Source organism: Arachis ipaensis, chromosome B1 (genome assembly GCF_059453495.1).
Source record: "Arachis ipaensis isolate K30076 ecotype BB chromosome B1, ASM5945349v1, whole genome shotgun sequence".
NCBI classification, from domain to species: domain Eukaryota; kingdom Viridiplantae; phylum Streptophyta; class Magnoliopsida; order Fabales; family Fabaceae; genus Arachis; species Arachis ipaensis.
Genome location: NC_142436.1, coordinates 92,875,851 through 92,900,599, shown reverse-complemented (window position 1 = coordinate 92,900,599; position 24,749 = coordinate 92,875,851). Strand labels below are relative to the sequence as shown.

The 24,749-nt window shown below is 39.2% G+C and overlaps 2 non-coding genes across 2 annotated transcripts; one reads left to right on the top strand and one right to left on the bottom strand.

Moving 5' to 3' along the window:
• Positions 1 to 1,456: 1,456 nt before the first annotated feature.
• Positions 1,457 to 1,564, bottom strand: LOC148577486 (small nucleolar RNA R71). Its single transcript, XR_015904318.1, has one exon. It is a non-coding gene; the product is annotated as a small nucleolar RNA R71 (small nucleolar RNA).
• A 22,726-nt stretch (positions 1,565 to 24,290) lies between these two features.
• LOC148577485 (small nucleolar RNA R71) lies at positions 24,291 to 24,394 on the top strand. The gene has a single exon (XR_015904034.1). It is a non-coding gene; the product is annotated as a small nucleolar RNA R71 (small nucleolar RNA).
• The last annotated feature ends 355 nt before the right edge of the window (positions 24,395 to 24,749 follow it).

The following is a 24,749-nucleotide window of genomic DNA, read 5'->3' as shown; positions in this document are numbered from 1 at the left end:
AATTTCGAAAATTTGGATTGACTTTTTCAAAACGTTTTAAAATTTAGTTGTTTCTTATGAGTCAAATCAAATTTTCAATTTAAAAATCTTATCTTTTTCAAATCTTTTTCAAAAATCATATCTTTTCCATTTTTTTTTATTTATTTTTGAAAATTTCAAAAATCTTTTTCAAAATATTTTCAAAATCTTTTTCTTATTTTTATATCATATTTTCGAAAATCACATCATCAATTAATGTTTTGATTCAAAAATTTTGAGTTTGTTGCTTACTTGTTAAGAAAGATTCAAACTTTAAGTTCTAGAATCATATCTTATGATTTCTTGTGAACCAAGTCATTAATTGTGATTTTAAAAATCAAATCTTTTTCAAAACTAATTCTAATCATATCTTTCTATCATATCCTTTTTTTTTAAATCTTATCTTTTTCAAAAATTTGATTTTCAAATATCTTTTCTAACTTCTTATATTCTTATCTTTTCAAAATTGATTTTCAAATCTTTTTCAACTAACTAATTGACTTTTTGTTTGTTTCTTACCTTTTTCAAAACTACCTAACTAACTCTCTCTCTCTAATTTTCGAAAATCTCTTCCCTCTTTTTCAAAAATTCTTTTTAATTAACTAGTTGTTTCAATTTTTAATTTTAATTTGATTTCATTTCTAATTTTCGAAAATCACTAACCCCTTTTCAAAATTTTATTTTTGAAAATCCTCCTTCTTTCTCATCTCCTTCTATTTATTTATTCATCTACTAACACTTCATCTCACCCAAATTCGAACCCCCTCTTCCATCTGTGTTCGAATTTTCTCTTCTTCCCTTCTTTACATTACATTCTTTTCTTCTTCTACTCACATAGGGGAACCTCTATACCTGGGTAAAAAGGATCCTTATTATTATTATTTTTCTGTTCCCTATTTTTCATATGAGTAGGAGCAAGGACAAGAACATTCTTGTTAAAGCAGACCCTGAACCTGAAAGGACTCTAAAGAGAAAACTAAGAGAAGCTAAAATACAACAATCCAGAGAAAACCTTACAGAAATTTTCGAATAGGAAGAGGAGATGGCAGCCGAAAATAATAATAATGCAAGGAGGATGCTTGGTGACTTTACTGCACCTAATTCCAATTTACATGGAAGAAGCATTTCCATCCCTACCATTGGAGCAAACAATTTTCAGCTTAAACCTCAATTAGTTCCTCTAATGCAACAAAATTGCAAGTTTCATGGACTTCCATCTGAAGATCCTTTTCAGTTCTTAACTGAATTCTTACAGATCTGTGATACTGTTAAGACTAATGGAGTAGATCCTGAAGTCTACAGGCTCATGCTTTTCCCGTTTGCTGTAAGAGACAGAGCTAGAGTGTGGTTGGACTCTCAACCCAAAGATAGCTTGAACTCTTGGGATAAGCTGGTCACGACTTTCTTAGCCAAGTTCTTTCCTCCTCAAAAGCTGAGTAAGCTTAGAGTGGATGTTCAAACCTTCAGACAGAAGGAAGGTGAATCCCTCTATAAAGCTTGGGAGAGATACAAGCAACTGATCAAAAAGTGTCCTTCTGACATGCTTTCAGAATGGACCATCCTAGATATATTCTATGATGGTCTGTCTGAATTAGCTAAGATGTCATTGGATACTTCTGCAGGTGGATCCATTCACCTAAAGAAAATGCCTGCAGAAGCTCAAGAACTCATTGACATGGTTGCTAATAACCAGTTTATGTACACTTCTGAGAGGAATCCTGTGAGTAATGGAACGCCTCAGAAGAAGGGAGTTCTTGAAATTGATACTATGAATGCCATATTGGCTCAGAATAAAATATTGACTCAACAAGTCAATATGATTTCTCAAAGTCTGAATGAAATGCAAGCTGCATCCAACAGTACTCAAGAGGCATCTGCTGAAGAAGAAGCTTATGATCCTGAGAACCCTGCAATAGCAGAGGTAAATTACATGGGTGAACCCTATGGTAACACCTATAATCCCTCATGGAAAAATCACCCAAATCTCTCATGGAAGGATTAACAAATGCCTCAACAAGGCTTTAATAATGGTGGAAGAAACAGGTTTAGCAATAGCAAGCCTTTTCCATCATCCACTCAGCAACAGACAGAGAATTCTGAACAAAATACCTCTAATTTAGCAAACTTAGTCTCTGATCTATCTAAGGCCACTGTGAGTTTCATGAATGAAACAAGGTCCTCCATTAGAAATTTGGAAGCACAAGTAGGCCAGCTGAGTAAAAGAATCACTGAAATCCCTCCTAGTACTCTCCCAAGCAATACAGAAGAAAATCCAAAAGGAGAGTGCAAGGCCATTGAAATAACCATCATGGCCGAATCCAAGGAGGAAGGAGAGGACGTGAATCCCAAGGAGGAAGACCTCCTGGGATGTCCAGTGATCAATAAGGAGTTTCCCTCTAAGGAACCAAAGGAATCTGAGACTCATCCAGAGACCATAGAGATTCCATTGAACCTCCTTATGCCATTCATGAGTTCTGATGAGTATTCTTCTTCTGAAGAGAATGAGGATGTCACTGACGAACAAGTTGCCAAGTTCCTTGGTGCAATCATGAAGCTGAATGCCAATTTATTTGGTAATGAGACCTTGGGGAGATGAACCTCCCCTGTTCACCAATGAACTAAATGCATTGGATCAACTGAGATTGCCTCAGAAGAAACAGGATCCTGGAAAGTTCCTGATACCTTGTACCATAGGCACCATGACCTTTGAGAAGGCTCTATGTGACCTGGGGTCAGGAATAAACCTCATGCCACTCTCTGTAATAGAGAAACTGGGAATCTTTGAGGTACAAGCTGCTAAAATCTCATTAGAGATGGCAGACAATTCCAGAAAATAGGCTTATGGACAAGTAGAGGACATATTAGTAAAGGTTGAAGGCCTTTACATCCCTGCTGATTTCATAATCCTAGATACTGGGAAGGATGAGGATGAATCCATCATCCTTGGAAGACCCTTCCTAGCCACAGTAAGAGCTATGATTGATGTTAACAGAGGTGAACTAGTCCTTCAATTGAATAAGGACTCCCTTGAGTTTAAAACTCAAGGACATCCTTCTGTAAACATGGAAAAGAGGCACAATAAGATTCTCTCAAAACAGAGTCAACCAGAGCCCCATAGTCAAACTCTAAGTTTGGTGTTGGGAGGCCACAACCAAACTCTAAGTTTGGTGTTGAACTCCCATATCGAAACTCTAAGTTTGGTGTTGGAAAGTCTCAACAAAGCTCTGAACATCTGTGAGGCTCCATGAGAGCCCACTGTCAAGCTATTGACATTAAAGAAGCGCTTGTTGGGAGGCAACCCAATTTTTATTTAATTATATTTTTATTAGTTATATGTCTTCATAGGTTCATGATCATGTGGAGTCACAAAAACAACTGAAAAAATTGAAGAAAAATCAAAAACAGCATTAAAAATAGCACACCCTGGAGGAGGAGTTCACTGGCGTTCAAACGCTAGTAAGGAGCATCTGGCTGTTGAACAGAGCATGGATCTGGCATTGAACGCCAGAAACAAGCAGCATCCTGGCGTTCAGACGCCAGAAATACACACTAAGGAAGAGCTGGCGCTGAACGCCAGAAATAAGCATCTGGCTGGCGTTCAATGCCAGAAATACGCTGCATCTGGGCGCTGAACGCCCAGAACAAGCATCAATTCGGCGTTTAAACGCCAGAATTGCATGCAAAGGCATTTTACATGCCTAATTAGTGCAGGGATGTAAATCCTTGACACCTCAGGATCTGTGAACCCCACAGGATCAACTCAGCATCTGTGGACCCACAGGATCCCCACCTACCATCACTCACTCTCTTCCCTCTTCTCAATGTTCATCCTCTCTTCCCAATAAACATTCTTCCCCAAAACTCTTCACCAATCACCTCAATCTCTCTTCCCTATCACCACTTCACCACTCACATCCATCCACTCTTCCCCATAAACCTACCTCATAAACTCCACCTACCCTCAAAATTCAAAATCAATTTCCCACCAAAACCCACCCTATATGGCCGAAACTAACCCCCCTCCCCTCCCTATATAAAGCCTTCCATTCTTCCTTATTTTCACACAACACAACCCTCTCTTCCCCTTCTTGGCCGAATACACCTCTCCCTCCTCTCCTCCATATTTTCTTCTTCTTCATCTATTCTTTCTTCTCTTGCTCGAAGGCGAGCAATATTCTATGTTTGGTGTGGTAAAAGCATAAGCTTTTTGTTTTTCCATTACCATTGATGGCACCTAAGACTGGAGAATCCTCTAGAAAAGGGAAAGGGAAGACAAAAGCTTCCACCTCCGAGTCATGGGAGATGGAAAGATTCATCTCCAAAACCCATCAAGACCACTTCTATGATGTTGTGGCCAAGAAGAAGGTGACCCCCGAGGTCCCTTTCAAACTCAAGAGAAATGAGTATCCGGAGATCCAACATGAAATCCAAAGAAGAGGTTGGGAAGTTCTAACAAACCCCATCCAACAAGTCGGCATCCCAATGGTTCAAGAGTTCTATGCTAATGCATGGATCACTAAGAACCATGATCAAAGTAAGAGCCCGAATCCAAAGAATTATATTACAATGGTTCGGGGGAAATACTTAGATTTTAGTCCGGAAAATGTGAGGTTGGCGTTTAACTTGCCCATGATGCAAGGAGATGCACGCCCCTACACTAGAAGGGTCAACTTTAATCAAAGGTTGGACCAAGTCCTCATGGACATATGTGTGGAAGAAGCTCAATGGAAGATTGACTCCAAAGGCAAGCCGGTTCAACTAAGAAGACTGGACCTCAAGCCTGTAGCTAGAGGATGGTTAGAGTTCATCCAACACTCCATCATCCCCACTAGCAACCGATCTGAAGTTACTGTGGATCGGGCCATCATGATTCATAGCATCATGATTGGAGAGGAAGTAGAAGTTCATGAAGTCATCTCCCTTGAACTCTACAAAATAGCCGAAAAGCCCTCTCCCTAGGCAAGGCTAGCTTTTCCTCATCTTATTTGCCATCTATGTTACTCAGTTGGAGCTTTCATAGAAGGAGACATTCCCATTGAGGAAGAGAAGCCCATCACTAAGAAAAGGATGGAGCAAGCAAGAGAGCCCATTCATGGAGCTCAAGAGACGCATGAAGCTCATCACCATGAGATCCCGGAGATGCCTCAAATGCATTTTCCTCCACAAAACTATTGGGAGCAAATCAACACCTCCCTAGAAGAATTAAGTTCCAACATGGGACAATTAAGGGTGGAACATCAAGAGCACTCCATCATCCTTCATGAAATTAGAGAAGATCAAAAAGCAATGAGGGAGGAGCAACAAAGACAAGGAAGAGACATAGAAGAGCTCAAGGACATCATTGGTTCCTCAAGAAGGAAATGCCATCATCACTAAGGTGGACTCATTCCTTGTTCTTAAATTCTCTGTTTTTTGTTTTCTTTATGTTAAGTGCTTATCCACGTTTGTGTCTTATTACATGATCATTAGTATTTAGTAACTTTGTCTTAAAGTTATGAATGTCCTATGAATCCATCACCTCTCTTAAATGAAAAATGTTGTAATTCAAAAGAACAAGAAGTACATGAGTTTTGAATTTATCCTTGAACTTAGTTTAATTACTTTGATGTGGAGACAATGCTCTTTGTTTTCTGAATGAATGCTTAAATAGTGCACATGTCTTTTGAAGTTGTTGTTTAAGAATGTTAAATATGTTGGCTCTTGAAAGAATGATGACAAGGAGACATGTTATTTGATAATCTGAAAAATCATAAAATTAATTCTTGAAGCAAGAAAAAGCAGTGAATACAAAAGCTTACAGAAAAAAAATATAGAAAAAAAAAAGAGAAAAAGCAAGCAGAAAAAGCCAAAAGCTCTTAAAACCAAAAGGCAAGAGCAAAAAGCCAATAACCCTTAAAACCAAAAGGCAAGGGTAAATAAAAAGGATCCCAAGGCTTTGAGCATCAGTGGATAGGAGGGCCTAAAGGAATAAAATCCTGGCCTAAGCGGCTAAACCAAGCTGTCCCTAACCATATGCTTATGGCGTGAAGGTGTCAAGTGAAAACTTGAGACTGAGCGGTTAAAGTCAAGGTCCAAAGCAAAAAAAGAGTGTGCTTAAGAACCCTGGACACCTCTAATTGGGGACTTTAGCAAAGCTAAGTCACAATCTGAAAAGGTTCACCTAGTTATGTGTATGTGGCATTTATGTATTCGGTGGTAATACTGGAAAACAAAGTGCTTAGGGCCACGACCAAGACTCATAAAGTAGCTGTGTTCAAGAATCAACATACTGAACTAGGAGAATCAATAACACTATCTGAACTCTGAGTTCCTATTGATGCCAATCATTCTGAACTTCAATGGATAAAGTGAGATGCCAAAACTATTCAAGAAGCAAAAAGCTACAAGTCCTGCTCATTTGATTGGAGCTATGTTTCATTGATAGTTTGGAATTTATAGTATATTCTCTTCTTTTTATCCTATTTGATTTTCAGTTGCTTGGGGACAAGCAACAATTTAAGTTTGGTGTTGTGATGAGCGGATAATTTATACGCTTTTTGGCATTGTTTTTAGTATGTTTTTAGTAGGATCTAGTTACTTTTAGGGATGTTTTTATTAGTTTTTATGTTAAATTCACATTTCTGGACTTTACTATGAGTTTGTGTGTTTCTCTGTGATTTCAGGTATTTTCTGGCTGAAATTGAGGGACTTGAGCAAAAATCAAATTCAGAGGTTGAAGAAGGACTGCAGATGCTGTTGGATTCTGACCTCCCTGTACTCAAAGTAGATTTTCTGGAGCTCCAGAACTCCAAATGGCGCGCTCTCAACGGCGTTGGAAAGTAGACATTCAGGGCTTTCCAGAAATATATAATAGTCCATACTTTGCCTGAGTTTAGATGACGCAAAAGGGTGTTGAACGCCAGTTCTACGCTGCAGTCTGAGTTAAACGCCAGAAACACGTCACGAACCAGAGTTGAACGCCAAAAACATGTTACTACTTGGAGTTCAACTCCAGAAGAAGCCTCTGCACGTGTAAACTTCAAGCTCAGCCCAAGCACACACCATGTGGGCCCCGGAAGTGGATTTATGCATCAATTACTTATTTCTGTAAACCCTAGTAGCTAGTTTAGTATAAATAGGACCTTTTACTATTGTATTAGGCATCTTGGGACGTTTAGTTCTTAGATCATGGGGGCTGGCCATTCGGCCATGCCTGGACCTTATCACTTATGTATTTTCAACGGTAGAGTTTCTACACAACATAGATTAAGGTGTGGAGCTCTGCTGTTCCTCATGATTTAATGCAAAGTACTACTGTTTTATATTCAATTCAACTTATTCCGCTTCTCAGATATTCATTCGCACTTCAACATGAATGTGATGAACGTGACGATCATCATCATTCCCTATGAACGCGTGCCTGACAACCACTTCCGTTCTACCTTCGATTGAATGGATATCTCTTGGATATCTAATACAGGGGACGGAGTCTGAGTTATTAAGTGTCTTCGTGGTATAAGTTAGAACCCATGGATGGCCATTCCTGAGATCTGGAAAGTCTAAACCTTGTCTGTGGTATTCCGAGTAGGATCTGGGAAGGGATGGCTGTGACGAACTTCAAACTCGCGAGTGATGGGCGTAGTGACAGACGCAAAAGGATAGTAAATCCTATTCCAGTATGATCGAGAACCTCCAGATGATTAGCCATGCAGTGACAGCGCAGCGGACCATTTTCACAGAGAGGATGGGATGTAGCCATTGACAACGGTGATGCCCTTACATAAAGCTTGCCATGGAAAGGAGTAAGACTGATTGGATGAAGACAGCAGGAAAGCAGAGATCAGAGGAACGAAAGCATCTCTATACGCTTATCTGAAATTCTCACCAATGATATACATAAGTATCTTTATCTTTATTTTTTGTTTATTTATTATTTAATTTCAAAAACTCCATAATCAATTATTATCTGCCTGACTGAGATTTACAAGGTGACCATAGCTTGCTTCATACCAACAATCTCCGTGGGATCGACCCTTACTAACGTAAGGTTTTATTACTTGGACGACCCAGTGCACTTGCTGGTTAGTTGTGCGAAGTTGTGAAGTTATGTCTGGACCATGGTATTGTGCACCAGTTGTTGGCGCCATTGCCAGGAAGAGAACGAACAACAAATTTCACAACTTCGTACAACTAACCAGCAAGTGCACTGGGTCGTCCAAGTAATAAACCTTACGTGAGTAAGGGTCGATCCCACGGAGATTGTCGGCTTGAAGCAAGCTATGGTCACCTTGTAAATCTCAGTCAAGCGGATTAAATTGTATTAAGAAATTATAGTGGATGAAAATAAATAAAATATAAAATAGGATAGTGGTACTTATGTAATTCATTGGTGAGAATTTCAGATAAGCGTATAGAGATGCTTTCGTTCCTCTGATCTTTGCTTTCCTGCTGTCTTCATCCAATCAATCCTACTCCTTTCCATGGTAAGCTTTATGTAGGGCATCACCGTTGTCAATGGCTACATCCCATCCTCCTGTGAAAATGGTCCAATGCGCTGTCACTGCATGGCTAATCATCTGTCGGTTCTCGATCATACTGGAATAGGATTTACTATCCTTTTGCGTCTGTCACTACGCCCAGCACTCGCGAGTTTGAAGCTCGTCACAGCCATCCCTTCCCAGATCCTACTCGGAATACCACAGACAAGGTTTAGACTTTTCGGATCTCAGGAATGGCCATCGATGGGTTCTAACTTATACCACGAAGACACTAATAACTCGGACTCGGTCCCCTGTATTAGATATCCAAGAGGTATCCATTCAATCTAAGGTAGAACGGAAGTGGTTGTCAGGCACACGTTCATAAGTTGAGAATGATGATGACTGTCACGACCATCACATCCATCATATTGAAGTGCGAATGAATATCTTAGAAGCGGAATAAGTTGAATTGAATAGAAAAACAGTAGTACTTTACATTAATCCTTGAGGAACAGCAGAGCTCCACACCTTAATCTATGGTGTGTATAAACTCTACCGTTGAAAATACATAAGTGAAAGGTTCAGGCATGGCCGAATGGCCAGCCCTCACAAAAGTCTAAGATTGCATAAAACTAATCCAAGATCTGATCCGAAGATGTAAATACAATAGTAAAAAGTCCTATTTATACTAAACTAGTTACTAGGGTTTACAAAAATAAGTAAATGATGTAGAAATCCACTTCCGGGTCCCACTTGGTGTGTGCTTGGGCTGAGCATGAAGCTATCACGTGGAGAGGTCATTTTTGGAGTTGAACGCCAGTTTGTAACGTGTTTCTGGCGTTGAACTCCACTTTGCAACTTGTTTCTGGCGCTAAACGCCAGACTGCAACATAGAACTGGCGTTCAACGCCAGTTTGCGTCATCTAAACTCGGATAAAGTATGAACTATTATATATTGCTGGAAAGCCCTGGATGTCTACTTTCCAACGCAATTGGAAGCGCGCTATTTGGAGTTCTGTAGCTCCAGAAAATCCACTTTGAGTGCAGGAAGGTCAGAATCCAACAGCATCTGCAGTCCTTCTTCAACCTCTGAATCTGATTTTTGCTCAGGTCCCTCAATTTCAGCCAGAAAATACCTGAAATCACAGAAAAACACACAAACTCATAGTAAAGTCCAGAAATGTGATTTTTAATTAAAAACTAATAGAAATATACTAAAAAATAACTAAATCATACTAAAAACATACTAAAAATAATACCAAAAAGCGTATAAATTATCCGCTCATTAATTTTTCTTGTTTTTCTTGTGCATTTTCGAATTATTAGTATCTAAAAAAAAAAGAAATAAAATTTATTTATTAAATACCTTATTAAAATACGTTAAATTTATAGCTTAATTGGCTAGAGCGTTGTGCTTATATTCTTGGTAATTGGCTATCTTTTTTTTTTAAAAACTTTTTCAAAAATTATTTTTCTTTAAATAAATCTTGTGCCAAACTTTATGTTTGGTGTTCTCCTGTTAACTTTTCTTTAGTTTTCAAAAATTTTATTTTGGTTTTCTAAAAATTTTAAGTTTGGTGTTCTTTCTTCATGTTCTTGTGTTCTTGAGAGTCTTCAAAGTGTTCTTGAGTCTTCCTTGTGTTTTGATCTTAAAATTTTTAAGTTTGGTGATCCTTGGTGTTTTCCCTCCAAAATTTTCGAAAACAAGGAGCATTAGATCTAAAAATTTTAAGGTGTGTGTCTTTTGTGTGTTTTTCTTTTTCATCATAAAATTCAAAAATTAAAAAAATATCTTCTCTAACTATTTTTGAGCAAATATTTCGAAATTTTTCAAAAAAAAAAAAAATTCAGATTTTTATTTTAAAATTTCTATTTTATCTTATCTTAGTTTTAAAATTTCAAAATTCAATATTTTTTTTCAAAAAAATCATATCTTTTTCAAAATTTTATCTTATCTTATTTCAAATTTCAAATTTCAACTTCCAAAATTTCAAAATTCAAATTTCAAAATTTAAGATTCAAAATCTAATTTTCAAATTTAAAAATCAAATCTTTTCAAAATTTAAATCTTTTTCAAATCCTTATCTTATATTGACTTTTTTTGAAAATTCAAAAATTCAATTTTCAAATTTCAACTTTCAAATTTCAATTTTCAAATTTCAATTCCCAAAATTTCAAATTTCAAAACTTTTTAATTTAAAATCCTTATCTTCTCTTACGTAGCTTATCTTATCTTTTCTAATCTCAAATCTTAAAATCAAATCTTTTTCATATCTTTTTATTTTATTTTATTTTATTTTCTTACAAGTATCTTTAATTTTAAGACATATCTTTTTCAAAACTTCCTAACCAATTTCTCTCTCTTCATTTTTTTTCGAAAATCCTCACCCACATCTTTTTCAAATCTTTTTAATTAATTAATTTAGTTTTCAATTTTTTTATTTCTTTTTCTTCTAATTTTTGAAATTATAGTCAATTTTTCATTTATTTTATTTTATTTTATTTTAATTTTGGTTTTCAAAAAAAAAATTAAAAATATATTTTCTTTGCAATTTATATCAATTCTATTTTATCCATCATGGATCTAAGTAGAAATGAACAGTCCAGAAGGACTCTGGGGTCATATGGTAATCACACTACTGCTGCATATGGGAGTAGTATCTGTATACCCTCCATCAAAGCAGGCAGTTTTGAGCTAAATCCTCAGCTCATTGTCATGGTGCAGCAAAACTGCCAGTATTCCGGTCTTCCACAGGAAGAACCAACTGAGTTTTTGGCACAATTCTTACAAATTGTTGACACAGTACGTGACAAGGAGGTAGATCAGGATGTATACAGGCTGTTACTGTTTCCGTTTGCTGTAAAAGATCAAGCTAAAAGGTGGTTAAATAACCAACCCACAGCAAGCATAAGAACATGGAAACAGTTATCAGACAAATTTCTGAATCAATATTTCCCTCCAAAAAGGATGACACAGCTAAGGATGGACATCCAAGGCTTTAAACAAGAGGATGGTGAATCTCTTTATAATGCCTGGGAGAGATACAGAGGGATGCTAAGGAAATGCCCTTCTGAAATATTTTCAGAATGGGTGCAATTAGACATCTTCTACTATGGGCTTACAGAAAGAGCTCAGGTATCTCTAGACCACTCAGCTGGTGGATCTCTGCACATGAGAAAAATTATTGAAGAGGCTCAAGAGCTTATTGATATAGTTGCTAGAAATCAGCATCTATACATAAGTAGTGGGTCCTCCATAAAAGAAGAAGCCAAAGCAGTGTCTACTGAACTTGGTCCTCTAGAACAAGTTGCTGAACTCAATCAACAATTGTGCCTTCTAACAAAACAGCTGGCAGAATTCAAGGAGATGCTACAAGACACTAAAAATGCTAATAAAAATATGGAGGCACAATTAAATCAGACAAAACAGCAGTTATCAAAGCAGATCACAGAAGAGTGCCAGGCAGTTCAATTAAGAAGTGGGAAAGCATTAAATACCTCACTTCAGAGCAGTAGAAAGCCAAGGAAAGAACAACTGACAGAGGATGAGCAAAATATCATCCAAAATCTCTCTGAGGACAGTAAGAGCCCAGAGAGGAACAATTCTGGCGTTCAAACGCCAGAAACAGGCAAGGAGCTGGCGTTAAACGCCCAAAGGAAGCTCAGTTCTGGCGTTCAAACGTCAGGAATAGGTAAGGAGTTGGCGTCCAACGCCAATCCAGCTTTCACTCCTGGCATTCAAACGGCAGTGAGGGATCAGACACACACAAGTGCTGATAACAACCCCTCTAAAAAGGCTTCCCCAACCACCTCTGTAGGAAATAAACCTGTAGCAACCAAGGTTGAGGAATATAAAGCCAAGATGCCTTATCCTCAAAAACTCCACCAAGAGGAGCAGGATAAGCAATTTGCTCGCTTTGCAGACTATCTCAGGACTCTTGAAATAAAGATTCCGTTTGCAGAGGCACTTGAGCAAATACCTTCTTATGGCAAGTTCATGAAAGAGATCTTGAGTTATAAGAAGGATTAGAGAGAAACTGAAAGAGTTCTCCTCACTGAAGAATGTAGTGCAGTCATTCTGATAAGCTTTCCAGAAAAGCTTAAAGATCCCGGGAGCTTCATGATACCATGCACATTAGAGGGTAATTGCACCAAGACAACTTTATGTGATCTTGGGGCAAGTATCAATCTAATACCTGCATCCACTATCAGAAAGCTTGATTTAACTGAAGAAGTCAAACCAACCTGGATATATCTCCAACTTGTTGATGGCTCCATTAAAAACCCATCAGGCATGATTGAAGACATGATTGTTAGGGTTGGGCCATTCGCTTTCCCCACTGACTTTGTAGTGCTGGAAATGGAAGAGCACAAGAGTGCTACTCTTATTCTAGGAAGACCTTTCCTAGCAACTGGACGAACTCTCATTGATGTCCAAAAGCGGGAAGTAACCCTGAGAGTCAATGAGGATGAGTTTAAGTTGAATGTTGTTAAAGCCATGCAGCATCCAGACACACCAAAAGACTGCATGAAAGTTGATCTTATTGACTCTTTGGTAGAGGAGATCAACATGGCTGAGAGTCTCGAATCAGAGCTGGAAGACATCTTTAAAGATGTTCAGCCTGATCTGGAGGATTCAGAGGAATTAAAAGAGCCTCTGGAAATTCCTTAGGAAGAGGAAAAACCTCCTAAACCTGAGCTCAAACCATTACCACCAACCTTGAAATATGCATTTCTGGGAGAAGGTGACACTTTTCCAGTGATCATAAGCTCTGCTTTGAATTCACAGGAAGAGGAAGCACTACTTCAAGTGCTAAGGACACACAAGACAGCTCTTGGGTGGTCCATAAGTGACCTTAAGGGCATAAGCCCAGCTAGATTCATGCACAAGATCCTATTGGAGGATGATGCTAAGCCAGTGGTTCAACCACAGAGGCGGTTAAATCCAGCCATGAAGGAAGTGGTGCAGAAAGAGGTCACCAAGTTACTGGAGGCTGGGATTATTTATCCTATTTCTGATAGCCCCTGAGTGAGCCCTGTCCAAGTTGTCCCCAAAAAGAGAGGCATGACAGTGGTTCATAATGAAAAAAATGAACTGGTTCCTACAAGAACAGTTACAGGGTGGCGCATGTGTATTGACTACAGAAGGCTCAATACAGCCACCAGAAAGGATCATTTTCCTTTACCATTCATAGACCAGATGCTAGAAAGACTAGCAGGTCATGATTATTACTGCTTTTTGGATGGCTATTCAGGCTACAACCAAATTGCAGTAGATCCCCAGGATCAAGAGAAAATAGCATTCACATGTCCATCTAGAGTGTTTGCTTACAGAAGGATGCCATTTGGGCTGTGTAATGCGCCTGCAACCTTTCAGAGATGCATGCTCTCTATTTTCTTTGATATGGTGGGAAAATTTCTGGAAGTCTTCATGGATGACTTCTCAGTATATGGAGACTCATTAAGCTCTTGTCTTGATCACCTGACACTAGTTCTGAAAAGATGCCAAGAGATTAACCTGGTTTTAAACTGGGAAAAATGTCACTTTATGGTGACTGAAGGGATTGTCCTTGGGCACAAGATTTCGAACAAAGGAATAGAGGTGGATCAAGCTAAGGTAGAGGTAATTTAAAAATTACCATAACCTGCCAATGTTAAGGCAATCAGAAGCTTTCTGGGGCATGCAGGATTCTATAGGAGGTTTATAAAGGATTTTTCAAAAATTGCAAAACCTCTGAGCAATCTGCTAGCTGCTGACACGCCATTTGTGTTTGACACAGAGTGTCTGCAGGCGTTTGAAACTCTGAAAGCTAAGCTGGTCACATCACTAGTTATTTCTGCACCAGACTGGACATTACCATTTGAACTAATGTATGATGCCAGTGACCATGCCATTGGTGCAGTACTGGGACAGAGGCATAACAAGCTTCTGCATGTCATTTATTATGCTAGCCGTATTTTAAATGATGCCCAGAAAAATTACACAACCACAGAAAAAGAATTTCTTGCAGTGGTTTATGCCATTGACAAGTTTAGATCATACTTAGTAGGATCAAAAGTGATTGTGTATACTGACCATGCTGCTCTTAAATATCTACTCACAAAGCAGGATTCAAAACCCAGGCTCATAAGATGGGTGTTGCTTCTGCAAGAGTTTGATATAGAAATAAGAGACAGAAAAGGGACAGAGAACCAAGTGGCTGATCATCTGTCCCGGATAGAGCCAGTAGAAGGGACGTCCTTTCCCTCTATTGAGATCTCTGAAACCTTTTCGGATGAGCAACTGTTTTCCATCCAGGAAACACCATGGTTTGCAGACATTACAAACTATAAAGCTGCAAGGTTCATACCCAAGGACTACAGCAAGCAACAGAAGAAAAAAATAATTACTGATGCAAAGTACTACCTGTGGGATGAACCATATCTCTTTAGGAGATGTGCAGACAGAATAATCCGTAGGTGTGTGCCTAGAGAAGACGCACAGAAGATCCTATGGCGTTGTCATGGATCACAATATGGAGGACATTTCGGAGGTGAGCGAACAGCCACAAAAGTCCTCCAATGTGGCTTCTACTGACCCACTCTCTATAAAGACTCCCGAGAGTTTGTGCGTAACTATGACAGCTACCAGAGAGCTGGTAATCTGCCTCACAGTTACGCCATGCCTCAGCAAGGAATCTTAGAGATTGAGTGTTTGACATATGGGGTATTGACTTGATGGGGCCTTTCCCACCATCATACTCAAACACTTATATTCTAGTGGCAGTCGACTATGTATCCAAATGGGTAGAGGCCATTGCCACACCCACTAATGATACTAAAACAGTGCTGAAGTTCCTCTAAAAACATATCTTCAGTAGGTTTGGTGTCCCTAGAGCACTAATTAGTGATGGGGGCACTCACTTCTGCAACAAATAGCTTTACTCTGCTATAGTCCGGTATGGAATTAGTCACAAGGTGGCAACTCCGTATCATCCACAGACAAATTGGCAAGCTAAGTCTCTAATAGAGAAATAAAAAGAATCCTGGAACGGACTGTAAGTACCTGTAGAAAGGATTGGGCGAGAAGCTTGGATGATGCTCTGTGGGCTTACAGAACAGCATTCAAGACTCCTATAGGAACCTCTCCATACCAGCTTGTGTATGGTAAGGCCTGTCATCTGCCCGTGGAACTGGAGCATAAGGCCTACTGGGCAACCAGATTCCTAAACTTTGATGCCAAATTAGCTGGAGAAAAAAGATTGCTCCAGTTGAATGAGCTAGAAGAATTCAGACTCACTGCTTTCGAAAATGCCAAGTTGTACAAAGAGAAAGCAAAAAGGTGGCATGATAGAAAGCTGTCATCTAGAGTCTTTGAACCAGGACAGAAAGTTCTGTTGTTTAACTCTAGGCTCAGGCTATTCCCTGGAAAGCTGAAATCCCGGTGGAGGGGACCATATGTGATTACAAGTGTGTCACCATATGGCTATGTGGAGCTTCAAGACATTGATTCTGATAAGAAGTTCATTGTTAATGGACAGAGAATCAAGCATTATCTTGAAGGCAATATTGAGCAAGAGTGCTCAAGGATGAGGCTAGATTAAAAGCTCAGCAAGGTCCAGCTAAAGACAATAAAGAAGCGCTTATTGGGAGGCAACCCAATTTTTCCTTATCTATGTTAATTTTTTGTTTTCCATTTTTATTTTATGTTTTCCTTAGGATGATGATCATGTGGAGTCACAAAAATCAAAGCAAAGTAAAAAACAGCATTAAAACAGCTCACCCTGGAGGAAGAGCTTACTGGCGTTTAAACGCCAGTAAGAAGCATCAAACTGGCGTTTAACGCCAAAAAGAAGCATCAAGCTGGCGTTAAACGCCAGAAACAAGCACCAAGTTGGCGTTCAACGCCAAGAAAAGGGAAAAGCTGGCGTATAATGCCAGAAATAAGCAGCAGTCTGGCGTTAAACGCCAGGATTGCACACTAAGGGCATTTTGCATGCCTCAATGGAGCAGGGATGCTAAGTCCTTGACCCCTCAGGATTTGTGGACCCCTCCCATACCTACTCATTCACACTTCTCCTTCTACTCCCTTCTATCTTCTTTTGCTCGAGGACGAGCAAACCTTTTATGTTTGGTGTGAAAAAAAAAGTGTTGCTTTTTGTTTTTCCATAACCATTTATGGCACCTAAGGCCGGAGAAACCTCTAGAAAGAGGAAAAGGAAGGCAGTTGCTTCCACCACCGAGTCATGAGAGATGGAGAGGTTCATCTCAAGGGTCCATAGTTCAGTGGTAGAGCATTTGACTGCAGATCAAAGAGCTATGAGGGAGGAGCAACAAAGACAAGGAAGAGACATAGAGGAGCTCAAGAGCACCATTGGTTCTTCAAGAAGAGGAAGATGCCACCCTCACTAAGGTGGACCCGTTCCTTAATCTCCTTGTTCTTATTTCTCTGTTTTTCGTTTACTATGCTTTATGTTTATTTATGTTTGGATCTTATTACATGATCACTAGTATCTAAATGTCTATGTCTTAAAGATATGAATGTCCTATAAATCCATCACCTTTCTTAAATGAAAAATTTTTTCTGAAAAAGAAAAAGAAGTACATGAATTTCGAATTTTAAAATAGTTTAATTATTTTGATGTGGTGGCAATACTTTTTGTTTTCTGAATGAATGCTTGAACAGTGCATATGTCTTTTGAATTTGTTGTTTATGAATGTTAAAATTGTTGGCTCTTGAAAGAATGATGAAAAAGGAGAAATGTTATTTGATAATCTGAAAAATCATAAAAATAATTCTCGAAGCAAGAAAAAGCAGTGAAGAACAAAGCTTGCAGAAAAAAAAAATTGCAAAAAAAAAAGAGAGCAAGAAAAAGAAAAAGCAAGCAGAAAAAGCCAAAAGCTTTTTAAACCAAAAGGCAAGAGCAAAAAGCCAATAGCCCTTAAAACCAAAAGGCAAGGGTAATAAAAAGGATCCAAGGCTTTAAGCATCAGTGGATAGGAGGGCCTAAAGGAATAAAATCCTGGCCTAAGCGGCTAAACCAAGCTGTCCCTAACCATGTGCTTATGGCGTGAAGGTGTCAAGTAAAAACTTGAGACTGAGCGGTTAAAGTCGAGGTCTAAAGCAAAAACAGAGTGTGCTTAAGAACCCTGGACACCTCTAATTGGGGACTTTAGCAAAGCTGAGTCACAATCTAAAAAGGTTCACCCAGTTATGTGTCTGTGGCATGTATGTATCCGGTGGTAATATTGGAAAACAGAGTGCTTAGGGCCACGGCCAAGACTCATAAAGTATCTGTGTTCAAGAATCAACATACTGAACTAAGAGAATCAATAACACTATCTGAATTCTGAGTTCCTATAGATGCCAATCATTCTGAACTTCAAAGGATAAAGTGAGATGCCAAAACTGTTCAGAAGCAAAAAGCTAATAGCCCCGCTCATCTAATTAAGACTGACCTTCATAGATATTTTTGGAATTCATTGTATATTCCTATGATGCACGGACACTGACACCGACACGGGACACGACATGACACGGGACACGCCGACACGCGAATTTTAAAATTTTACATGACACGGGGACACGCATACACATAAAATATAAAGTATTTTTTAGATAAACCGTAATGATATTTTAATATTTTATTGATATTAAAATATAAATTAATTTTTTAAATTATTTTTAATGTCTTATTTTAATTATATCAAGTATTTAAAATATTTTTTATTTTAATAAATAATAATATATATTATATCTAAATTTATTTTAAGAATATATATTAATAATAAGACCGGACACGCTGACACATGATGGTATTTAGGTGTGTCCAAGTGTGTCCGAAGAAGAATTTTTTATTTTTATTGAGACACGATTTGGACACAGTAGACACGCGTGTCAGACGAGTGTCGGTGAGTGTCGTGTCCGAAATGTGTCCGACACACAGACAGGGTAACTCAGCAAAGTGTCCGTGCTTCATAGGTATATTCTCTTCTTTTTATCCTACTTTGTTTTTAGTTGCTTGGGGACAAGCAATAGTTTAAGTTTGGTGTTGTGATGAGCGGATATTTTATACGCTTTTTGGGGTCAATTTCATGTAGTTTTTAGTATGTTTTAGTTAGTTTTTAGTATATTTTTATTAGTTTCTAGGAAAAATTCATATTTCTGGACTTTACTATGAGCTTGTATGTTTTTCTATGATTTCAGGTATTTTCTGGCTGAAATTGAGGAAGCTGAGCAAAAATATGATTCAGGCTGAAAAAGGACTGCAGATGCTATTGGATTCTGACCTCCCTGCACTCGAAATGGATTTTCTGGAGCTACAAGAGTCCAAATGGCACGCTCTTAATTTCGCTGAAAAGTAGACATCCAGGGCTTTCCAGCAATATATAATAGTCCATACTTTGAAAAAGGATAAATGACGTAAACTGGCGTTCAACGCCAGTTCCATGTTGCATTCTGGCGTTAAACGCCAGAAACAGGTTACAAGTTGGAGTTAAACGCCAGAAACAGGTTACAACCTGGCGTTTAACTCCAGAAACAGCCTAGGCATGTGTAAAGCTCAAGTCTCAGCCCCAGCACACACCAAGTGGGCTCCAAAAGTGGATTTATGCACTATCTATCTTAGTTTACTCATTTTCTGTAAACCTAGGTTACTAGTTTAGTATTTAAACAAATTTTAGAGATTCATTTTGTACCTCATGACATTTTAGATCTGAACTTTGTACTCTTTGACGGCATGAGTCTCTAAACTCCATTGTTGGGGGTAAGGAGCTCTGCTGTGTCTCGATGAATTAATGCAATTATTTCTGTTTTCTATTCAAACACGCTTGTTTCCATCTAAGATGTTCATTCGCACTTCAATATGATGGATGTGATGACCCGTGACACTCATCACCATCCTCAACCTATGAACGCGTGCTTGACAACCACCTCCGTTCTACCTTCGATTGAATGAGTATCTCTTGGATTCCTTAATCAGAATCTTTGTGATATAAGCTAGAATCCATTGGCAGCATTCTTGAGAATTCGGAAAGTCTAAACCTTGTCTGTGGTATTCTGAGTAGGATTCAAGGATTCAATGACTGTGACGAGCTTCAAACTCACAAGGGTTGGGCGTAGTGACAGACGCAAAAGAATCAATGGATCCTATTCCAGCATGAGTGAGAAACGACAGATGATTAGCCGTGCGGTGACAGCGTACCTGGACCATTTTCACTGAGAGGACAGATGGTAGCCATTGACAACGGTGATCCACCAACACACAACTTGCCATAGGAGGAACCTTGCGTGCATGAAGAAGAAGATAGAGGGAAAGCAGAGATTCAGAAGACAAAGCATCTCCAAAACTCCAACATATTCTCCATTACTGCATAACAAGTATTTAATTCATGCTCTTTTATTTTTCGCAATCCAAACTGATAATTATAATTGATATCCTGACTAAAAATTACAAGATAACCATAGATTGCTTCAAGCCAACAATCTCTGTGGGATTCGACCCTTACTCACGTAAGGTATTACTTGGACGACCTAGTACACTTGCTGGTTAGTGGTACGAGTTGTGAAAAGTGTGATCTACAATTCGTGCACCACCCTCCTATCCATTAATGCTCAAAGCCTTGGATCCTTTTTACCCTTGCCTTTTGGTTTAAAGGGCTATTGGCTTTTTCTGCTTGCTTTTTCTTTTTCTTTCTTTTTTTCTGCAAGCTTCGTCTATTCACTGCTTTTTCTTGCTTCAAGAATCAATTTTATAATTTTTCAGATTATCAATAACATTTCTCCTTTTTCATTATTCTTTCAAGAGCCAATAATTTTAATATTCATAAACAACAAATTCAAAAATATGCACTGTTCAAGCATTCATTCAGAAAACAAAAAGTGTTGCCACCACATCAAAATAATTAAACTAATTTCAAGATAGAATTTGAAATCATGTACTTCTTGTTCTTTTGCAATTAAAAACATTTTTCATTTAAGAAAGGTGAAGGATTCATAGGACATTCATAGCTTTAAGGCATAGACACTAGACACTAATGATCTTGTAATAAAGACACAAACATAGATAAAACATAAAGCATAATTTTCGAAAAACAGAAAAATAAGAACAAGGAAATTAAAGAACGGGTCCACCTTAGTGATGGCGGCTAGTTCTTCCTCTTGAAGATCTTATGGAGTGCTTGAGCTCCTCAATGTCTCTTCCTTGCCTTTGTTGCTCCTCACTCATGGCTCTTTGGTCTTCTCTAATTTCATGGAGGAGGATGGAATGCTCTTGGTGCTCCACCCTTAGTTGTCCCATGTTGGAACTTAATTCTCCTAAGGAGGTGTTGATTTGCTCCCAATAGTTTTGTGAAGGGAAATGCATCCCTTGAGGCATCTCAGGGATTTCTAGATGAGGAACTTCCTCATGCTCTTATTGAGGTACATGAGTGGGCTCTCTTGTTCGCTCCATCATTTTCTTAGTGATGGGCTTGTCTCCTTCAATGAGGATGTCTCCCTCTATGACAATTCCGGTTGAATTGCATAGGGTACAGATGAGATGAGGGAAGGCTAACCTTGCCAAAGTAGAGGTCTTGTCCGCCACCTTGTAGAGTTCTAGGGATATGATCTCATGAACTTCTACTTCCTCTCCATTCATGATACTATGGATCATGATAGCCTGGTCTACAGTAACTTCAAACCGGTTGCTAGTAGGAATTATAGAGCATTGGATAAACTCCAACCATCCCTTAGCCACGGGTTTGAGGTCAAAACTTTTTAGTTGAACCGGCTTGCCTCTTGAATCTCTCTTCCATTGAGTGCCTTCCACAAAAATGTCCCTAAGGACTTGGTCCAACCTTTGATCAAAGTTGACCTTTCTAGTGAAAGGGTGAGGATCTCCTTGCATGATTGGCAAGTTAAATGCCAACCTCACATTTTCTGGACTAAAATCCAAGTAATTCCCTCGAACCTTTGTGAGCCAATTCTTTGGGTTCGGGTTCACACTTTGGTCATGGTTCTTAGTGATCCATACATTAGCATATAACTCTTAAACCATTAAGATCCCGACTTGTTGAATGGGGTTGGTGAGAATTTTCCAACCTCTTCTTCGAATCTCATGTCAGATCTCCGGATATTCGATCTTTTTGAGCTTGAAGGAGACCTTGGGGATCACTTTTTTCTTGGCCACAACTTCATAGAAGTGGTCTTTATGGACCTTTGAGATGAATCTCTCCATCTCTCATGACTCGGAGGTGGAAGCAGTTGCCTTCCCTTTCCTCTTTTTAGAGGTTTCTCCGGCCTTAGGTGCCATTAATGGTTATGGAAAAACAAAAAGCAAGGATTTTTCCACACCAAACATAAAAGGTTTGCTCGTCCTCGAGCAAAAGAAGAAAGAAAGGAGTAGAAGAAGAAGAAATTGGGGAGATGGAGGGGGATGTGAATTCGTCCAAGGGGGTAGTAGTGTGTGTGGTGTGAGGATGAAGGTGGTAATGAGGGGTATTTATAGGGTAAGGGAGAGATGGTAGCCGTGTATGAGGGGTTGGGTTTGGAAGGGAAATGGTTTGAATTTGAATGGTGAAGTAGGTGGGGTTTAATGATGGATGGATGTGAGTGGTGAAGAGGATGTGGGGAAGAGGGTAGGATTTGATAGGTGTGCAGAAGTGGGGTAGGTGGGGATCATGTGGGGTCCACAGATCCTGAGGTGTCAAGGAATTTGAGTCCCTGTACCATTCTAGCGTTTAAACACCCATTGTGTGCCAAATCTGGCATTTAACGCCAGCTCTGTTACCTTTCCTAGCGTTAAACGCCACTCTGCTGCCTATTTCTGGCGTTAAACGCCAGCCAGATGCCCATTTCTGGCGTTTAACGCCAGCCAGATGCCAGACAGCTTGTTCTGGCGTTAAACGCCCAGAGTGCTGCCCATTCTGGCGTTTAACGCCTAGAATGCTGCCAGGCTAGGCGTTAAACGCCCATTCTGCTATCCTTACTGGCGTTTAAACGCTAGTAAGCCTGTCCTCCAGGGTGTACTATTTTTCATGCTGTTTTTCATTCTGTTTTTGATTTTTTAGTTGTTTTTGTGACTTCTCATGATCATCAGCCTAAGGAAAACATAAAATAATAATTGAAAATAAAATAAATATAATTGAATAACATTGGGTTTCCTCCCAACAAGCGCTTCTTTAATGTCAATAGCTTGACAGCGAGCTCTTAGAGAGCTTCACAGAGACTCAGAGCTTAGTGGTGGCCTCCCAACAACAAACTTAGAAGTTGCGTGTGGGGGCTCTGTTTGACTCTGTATTGAGAGAAGCTTTTCATGCTTCCTCTCCATGGTTACAGAAGAAGATCCTTGAGCTTTAAACACAAGGTAGTCCTCATTCAGTTAAAGGACTAACTCTCCTCTGTCTGCATCAATCACAGCTCTTGCTGTGGCTAGGAAGGGTCTTCCAAGGATGATGGATTCATCCTCTTCCTTCCCAGTGTCTAGGATTATGAAATCAGCAGGGATGTACAGGCCTTCAACCTTCACCAAGACATCCTCTACAAGTCCATAAGCCTGTTTCCTTGAATTGTCTGTCATCTCTAGTGAGATTCTTGCAGCTTGCACCTCAAAGATCCCTAGTTTCTCCATTACAGAGAGGGGCATAAGGTTTATCCCTGACCCCAGGTCACACAGAGCCTTTTCAAAGGTCATGGTGCCTATGGTACAAGGTATTAAGAACTTTACAGGATCCTGTTTCTTCTGAGGTAATTTCAGTTGAACTAGATCATTTAGTTCATTGATGAGCAATGGGGGTTCATTCTTCCAAGTCTCATTACCAAATAACTTGGCATTTAGCTTTATGATTGCTCCTAGATATTGAACAATTTGCTCCTCAATAATATCTTCATCCTCTTCAGAGGAAGAATATTCATCAGAGCTCATGAATGGCAACAATAAGTTCAGTGGAATCTCTATGGTCTCTGTATGAGCCTCAGATTCCTTTGGTTCCTTAATAGAGAACTCCTTAGTGGCCAGTGGACGTCCATTGAGGTCTTCCTCATTAGAAATCACTGCCTTTCCCTCCTCTACAGGTTTGGCCATGTTGGACGTGTAGATGGCCTTGCACTCTCTCTTTGGATTCTCTTCTGTATTGTTTGGGAGAGTACTAGGAGGGAGTTCAGTAACTCTTTTACTTAGCTGACCCACTTGTGCCTCCAAATTTCTAATGGAGGACCTTGCTTCAGTCATGAAACTGAGAGTGGTCTTAGATAGATCAGAGACTACAGTTGCTAAGTCAGAGTGGCTCTGCTTAGAATTCTTTGTCTGTTGCTGAGAAGATGATGGAAAAGGTTTGTTATTGCCAAACCGTGCTCTCCCACTATTATCATTATTGAAGCCTTGATTAGGCTTCTGTTGATCCTTCCATGAGAAATTTGGATGATTCCTCCATGAAGGATTATAAGTATTTTCATAGGATTCTCCCATGTAATTCACCTCTTCCATTGCAGGATTCTCAGGGTCATAAGCTTCTTCTTCAAAGGAAGCTTCCTTAGTGTTGCCTGATGCAGCTTGCATTCCAAACAGACTCTGAGAAATCATATTGACTTGCTGAGTCAATATTTTGTTCTGAGCCAATATGGCATTCAGAGTATCAATCTCAAGAACTCCGTTCTTCTGAGTCGTCCCATTATTCACAGGATTTCTTTTAGAAGTGTACATGAACTAGTTATTTGCAACCATTTTAATGAGTTCTTGGGCTTCTGCAATCGTCTTCTTCAAATGAAGAGATCCACCAGCAGAGTGATCCAATGACATCTTGGACAATTCAGACAGACCATCATAGAATATACATATGATGCTCCATTCTGAAAACATGTCAGAAGGACACCTTCTGATCAGTTGCTTGTATCTTTCCCAAGCTTCATAGAGGGATTCACCTTCCTTCTGTCTGAAGGTTTGGATTTCCACTCTAAGCTTGCTCAACTTTTGAGGTGGAAAGAATTTGGCCAAGAAAGCATTGAACAACTTTTCCTAAGAGTTCAGGCTATCTTTAGGTTGTGAGTCCAACCATGTCCTAGCTCTGTCTCTTACAGTAAAGGGGAAAAGCATAAGTCTGTAGACCTCAGGATTAACCCCATTGGTCTTAACAGTGTCACAGATTTGTAAGAATTCAGCTAAAAACTGATGAGGATCTTCCAATGGAAGTCCATGAAACTTGCAATTCTGCTGCATTAGAGAAACTAATTGAGGCTTAAGCTCAAAGTTGTTTGCTGTAATTGCAGGAATTGAGATGCTCCTTCCACAGAAGTCAGAAGAGGGTGCAATAAAGTCA